Raw genomic sequence first — 6,650 nt, forward strand, 5'->3', positions numbered from 1 at the left:
TACAGCCTCATCCACCGGCTGACACCCGAACCATCCTCCAGTAAGAAGTCGTGGTACAGTTACGAGAAGGTGAGCCCCGATCAAGCTGGTTCACAACTGTACTGCAAGTATTGTAGACTCTATGGACATACCATAGACAAGTGTGGTAAGTCTCAATACAAGGGAATCACTGACCAACAAAAACCCAAACCAACTCCTCCTAAGTCCGGTAAGCCTGTGATGAATGTTGGTGTTAATGTTAATGATCTTTCTCTTTTCAGTAACCACCTGTATACTGGAACTGTCTCTGCCAACGGTTCAAATCCGGAGGGACGTTTCAAATTGAAGATCTTGAGGGACACAGCGGCTCTACAATCGATCATCTTGAAGTCGGCTGTGCCCAACATCACCTACACCGGAGAAACTGTCTTCATCACTGACCTCACTGCTACCACTCCATACCCTCTCGCCAGAGTCCACCTGGATTGTCCCTACGTGAACGGGGAAGTCCAAGTCGCCGTCAGGGAAAAGCCTTTTCCCATGCCTGGAGTGCAACTTCTCCTAGGCAACGACTTGGCAGAAGACCTGCAACCGACCAACCTGATCGTCATGGACAAACCCCAGGTGTGTAACTCTGTGCCAATAAACCCTATTCTTGAGTATGTTCCAGCAGAGGTTCAAGAGAGTGATGAAGTTTCTCCTCCGGTTCTCGTGACCACCCGTGCACAAGCCGCACGTCCACAGCCAGCTGACTCTACTGCTACCGCTGTCCCTCAAGACCCTCAGAAACTACCCCCGCATCTGACCAAGTTGGAGTTCCGTAAGTTGCAGAGGGAAGATCTTACTTTAACACCATTGTTTTTCCAGGCTGAGACTCAACCCGACAGTATTCCTGGGTTCTTCCTAGAGAACGACTTGCTCTACCGCAGATATAGACCCAGTAAACTGAAGGAGGAGGACGATTGGGCCAACATCGAACAACTTGTGATTCCTACCAGCCTGCGGCCCACTATTCTACACCTGGCCCACGGAGCATTCTCCCACTACGGCTTCAACAAGACTTACCATGGAATTCGTCAAGACTACTACTGGCCAGGTATGGTAAATAACGTCAAACAGTACGTAAAACAGTGTCATACATGTCAGATGGCAGGCAAACCGAACATCTCCATTCCCAGAGCGCCACTGATTCCCATACAGGTGCCTGCGGAACCTTTCCACAGACTCATAATAGACTGTGTTGGTCCTTTACCTCGGACCAGTTCAGGTAACGCCTACATCCTAACCATCCTGTGTCCTACCACCAGATTTCCCATAGCAGTTCCAGTGAAGAACATCACGGCTGCTACGGTTATAAAACATCTATTGAAGATCTTCACTCAATACGGATTTCCCAGGGAGATTCAAAGCGACTGTGGTACCAACTTCACCAGTGATCTCTTCAAAAGGACACTGGAGGAGTTCAACATCAAACAGGTATTGTCCAGCCCCTATCATCCTGCTTCACAGGGTTCTCTTGAACGTAGTCATCAGACCATCAAAGCACTCTTGAAAAAGTTTTGTAGTGAAACCTCGAAGGATTGGGATAAGCAGATTGACCTTATAATGTGTATTTTCAGAAGTCTCCCCAATGAGTCCCTAGGAGTATCTCCTTATGAGATGCTCTACGGCCGTAAGTGCCGTACTCCCCTTAAGGCTTTCAAAGACTCTCTCAGAGATGCCACCTTCAGTGAGCATCAGAATGTGCCCCAGTTTCTTCAAAACCTTCAACACATTCTAGAGAGAGTCCACCGTTTTGCCCATGATAATCTATTGAAAGCCCAGGAGAGAATGAAGACTCATTACGACCAGACCAGCAAAGTAAGAAAATTCAAGCCGGGAGACTTCGTCATTGTATACTTCCCTATCCCAGGTTCACCTTTACAAAACAGATTTTCAGGACCCTACTGCGTCAAAGAGTGCAGGAATAATAACAACTACGTAATAGAGACTCCAGATAGGCGGCGGAAGACCCAGCTGTGCCACGTCAACCTCCTGAAGCAATATAATGGTACTCCTCCCACTGTCCTGACTAAGTATTCCACCTTCACAGAACCCTACATCCACAGTGAGACCTTCCCAGCTTCTCCTCCCGAAAGCACTGACAAGGAGTCAGCGCTTTCTAATTCCGAAATCCTTAATGATCTTCCCAAATGCTTTCAGGATAATAATCGTGCTCCTTTACCCTCTTCTAATTCCACTCTCACCTCGTCAGATAAGCCCTTCATCCTCCATGTCGACGCCAATGGTACCGACGTTGGTGGTGTCGTGATGCAGCAACGAGGCGAGAAGAATACACCTGTCAGCGACTACTGCTACAAGGAACTACGGAACAATTGGCAAGGAGCTACTCTTCCTCATCCTGAAGCTTCAGCACTTCACTCCACACCTGAAAAGTGCTCGGTCCACCATCAACACGGACCACACCACCCTACACCTCCTGCAGCACGCCCACTTCTCATCTCAACGTCTTCTACTATGGGCTTGCTAACTGCAGAAATTCAACCTGGAGACACGCTATACCAAGAATCTGACAACATCTTAGCCCATGATCTCTCCAGAGTTTATGAAGTAGAAGCGACTCCATCCATTACTCCACCACATAACGACGTACTTCTTCCAGAACCGCAGGCTTCGGGGGAGAGTTGTGACGATAATCTCCTTCAAGAGATTGAGCCTGCTCTTCCCTCCACAATTACGTCGTTAAAACTATATAAAACTACTATGGAAGAAATGTCCAACAACAACAACAACATCTCCAAGGTTTGCCAGAGCGCAAAACGTATGCAGCCAGGGACACCTGTTCAGACTCAAACCGCCAAACTACCTGTTGATCGCTGCCGGCTCCTCGCTGATTGGTCGCCGGTCTGGCTGCAACTGCACTCGCCCCCCCCATACTACTTGATGTCTGGGGTCGCCACGACCTCAGACCTCAGAATATTCAGTGCTTCCACAGTTAACACTTCTCCCGGCTAGACGTTAGCGTGTACTGAGAGAGGTGGTAGCTTAAAGCCAATATTCCAGCACCTTCCCTTTATTTTTGTGTTGCACTTCTTGTTATTTTGTCTTAACGTAACTTTTCATTGTGTCATTTAATTATTCTTATTATTTTGATTGATTGATTTTATTATACGAATTTGTTTGTCCATTTTTTCATGTTTTGATTTATTTAACGTAATTAAAATTTCATTGTTAAAATTTACTTGTGTTAAATACCCCTAGCCTTAAACAGCCGAACACCAACGTGTTACCGTCACAATATATATATATATATATATACCTCTTCTTCAGTAAACTTTTAAACTAACTGATGAGTTTACGTGAGCCTCCATTCTCTAAGGCTATATTTATGAGTGAGACCACTTATTACACTTTGCACTGCACGTAATATTGCATCCTAGATTAAGATAACCAGTAAGACCCCTGACGTGTTGCTGGGACATGAGTATAAACACCCAGTTGGCTACCTGAGCAGACCAGATATTAAAGCGAGAACCTCCCAGTGTCACTCACTGTGAACCTCACTCCCCTGACAGGAGTGAGTGTTGCCACCGGGCAGGTTCAGGTGAATTATAGGAGGCTTGAACCTCTTCACTCACTAGGGATGTATAAGGCCAGCCCTTGGCCGACTGGGGGAGCCTCGGGGCAGACAGTGGCGCCAGAAGCTGAGGGGCTAAGACCTGGGGGAGCAACCCCAACTACAGGTAGGAAGGGGGGTGAACCCTGACAGTGTCGACCTTGCCAAGATTCGAACCTGGAAGACCAGTGGCCTTCTACTCAAAGAAGTTTGTAAAGTTCCAGCGAGCCTTCAGTGCCATCGAGAAAGAGGCCCTAGCTCTGGTCATATTCTTAAAACATTTCGATGTGTAAGTGGAAGGAGGTGCGCGACCTGCATTGGTATTCACTGACCATAACCCATTGACCTTCCTATACAAAATGAAAAATTCAAACCAGAGGTTAACGAGATAGGCGTTGCTTCTGCAGGAATATTGGTTAGAGATAAGGCACATTAAGGGAAAAGAGAATGTAGTGGCAGATGCTTTTTCCCGTATGCATTGATCAGATATGACTGCACTGTGAAGAAATGCCCGACAGGCCACTGGAACATTATCTAACACAGTGCACAGTTACAAACCCATTAAAATTTCAACTTAGATTCAACAGAGCAGAAGAAGTTGTTAAAGACATATGGCAAAATCTTACTGAAGCGACCATATGAGTCATAAATACTCATAATCCGACCAAGTAAAACAGAAACAAGCAACACTTAGTGGGCCAGCCAGAGGCTTAGGGCCCGCGCAGGAATATCCCTACAAAAAAAAAGATATGACTCTTATTTTAAGGGAAGGGGTATGTGACGGTGTCCCACCCATATATTTCTTCCTTCTTAGCTTAAGAGTTATATGTCTGTAACATGAGTATTCTCTGATGTTCAGGGAACATTTTCATGTGTAGGAAAGCGTGGAGCGTGATTAAGCTGACTGTAAAATGGCCAGTTAAGTTTAATAATGAAAGGGGCTTACGCCTTTTGGGACACAAAACTGCGCCGAGCCATCCTGTTTCCCACCAAGACGTCGTGACGCCTCCCGGCATCTGATTGGCCAGGTGAGGTCACATGCCAGAAGTGACCAATGACGAGAGCCCTCGGGCGGTGTGACGTCACGAGGCGGAGGGCTCTTGGGGCAGCAGGCGCCTGGGCGGGAGAGAGTATGTCACGAGCCGCCCTAGAGTGAGGACGTGCTCGAGTGAGCTCCGGATGTAGAGAGCCCTTACCAGTAGATTTAATCTTCGCTTCGATACAGCAGATAGTCTGGGAGGCCATCCAAGTTCCGTGGAGTGCCCAGAAGCAAGGACGGGCCGGATTAGAGAGCCAAGAGCTCTATCAAGAGTCTGCAGCAGGGACGAACGTTGGGGCTGGATACGTCTGGGACGCCAAGAGGACCGGGTTACACATATCAAGCGAGAAGCTATGGCTGGGCCAAATATACTGGCAGTGAGGCGAGGGGAAGCTGTGCTGGACTGCGAGGTGCCGACAGTGCCAGTGAGAGTGGCAGGACGACGACGGAGGTACCTGTCTCCAGTACCCCGGAGAAGAGGAGGAGGAAGGCAGTACCTGTCGGGAGTGAGTAAGGAGAGGACACAATACCACGAGGACAACGGAGGAACCTGTGTGTGTGGGAACTGATCGTCGGGAGACCAGACGCCAGGACCAGGAACCTCAACATCCCTCAACAGAGGACGAGTTGGCTTCATGGTTGGAATGAAGTAAGGTAGATAATTGTCCCTCCCTTTACCCATTTTGATCTGGGTGAGCTAGGGTATTTTATATATTGTGAACATTTCTACTTATCATTTTATTGTCAAAGTGACAGAGTGTTAGGCAACGAGCCAAGAGCTCATGTAGGCTTGATGGGGGTGTGAACATGAATATGTTGATGCGGTGATGTTAGTAATCCAGGCAGTAGTAGCTGGTTTGCAAGGAGCCAGCAACGAACTTTGAAATGCCCAGCTGATCGCGTTGCCAGAGGCGTGAGTGTGTCCCGCCGCCTGACAGTTGGAGCCATCAGCTGATCGTGTTGCCAGAGGCGCGAGGTGTGTCCCGCCGCCTGACGGGGGGATCCAGTCAGCTGACCGTGTTGCCAGAGACGTGTCGTGAGGAGTGTTGCCACCAGCGGACGATTCCACTTATAGACTTTTCTTTATGCAATTTAAATGTATATATATATACCTTTCCTTCAGTAAACTTTTAAACAAACTGATGAGTTTAAGTGAGCCTCCATTCTCTAGGGCTATATTTTTCACTGAGAGCATTTATGACACCTTGCACTGCACATGATATTGCATCCTTGATTAAGATAACCATTAAGACCACTGACGTGTTGCTGGGACACGAGATTTAACACCCAGCTGGCGACCTGAGCAGAAGAGATATTAAAGAGAGTCTCCTAGTGTCAGGACGGGCAAGTTCAGGAGAATTATAGGAGGCTTTAACCTCCCCACTCGCAAGGGGTGTATAAAGCCAGCCCTTGGCCGACTGGGGGAGCCCCGGGGCGACAGAGACGCTAGGAACTGAGGGGCTAAGACCCGTGGGAGCAACCCCAACCACAGGTAGGAAGGGGGTTAACCTTTACACTAGACATACACACGGGCCAACCATCTCTCCAGACATACACAGGGTACAGTCATCTCTGCAGACAAACACACAGGACAGCCATCTCTCCAGACATACACACGGGCCAACCATCTTTCAAAGCATAAACACAGGGCAGTCATCACTCCAGACATTCACACGAGCGAACCATCTCTCCAGACATACACACGAGCCAGCAATATCTCCAGACGTACACACAGACCAACCATCTCTCCAGACATACACACGGGAAAGCCATCTCTCCAGACATTCACACGAACCAGCCAAATCTCCAGACATTCATGCGGGACAGTCATCTCTCCAAACATACACACGGGACAACCATCTCTCCAGACATGCACAAAGGTCAGTCATCTCTCCAGATATACATACGAGATAGTTATCTCTCCAGACATACACACGGGCCAGTCATGTCTCCAGATATACACACGGGACATCCATCTCTCCAGACATACAAACGGGACAGTAATCTCTCGCGTCA

This window comes from Procambarus clarkii, chromosome 21, assembly GCF_040958095.1.
Source record: "Procambarus clarkii isolate CNS0578487 chromosome 21, FALCON_Pclarkii_2.0, whole genome shotgun sequence".
Taxonomy (NCBI): domain Eukaryota; kingdom Metazoa; phylum Arthropoda; class Malacostraca; order Decapoda; family Cambaridae; genus Procambarus; species Procambarus clarkii.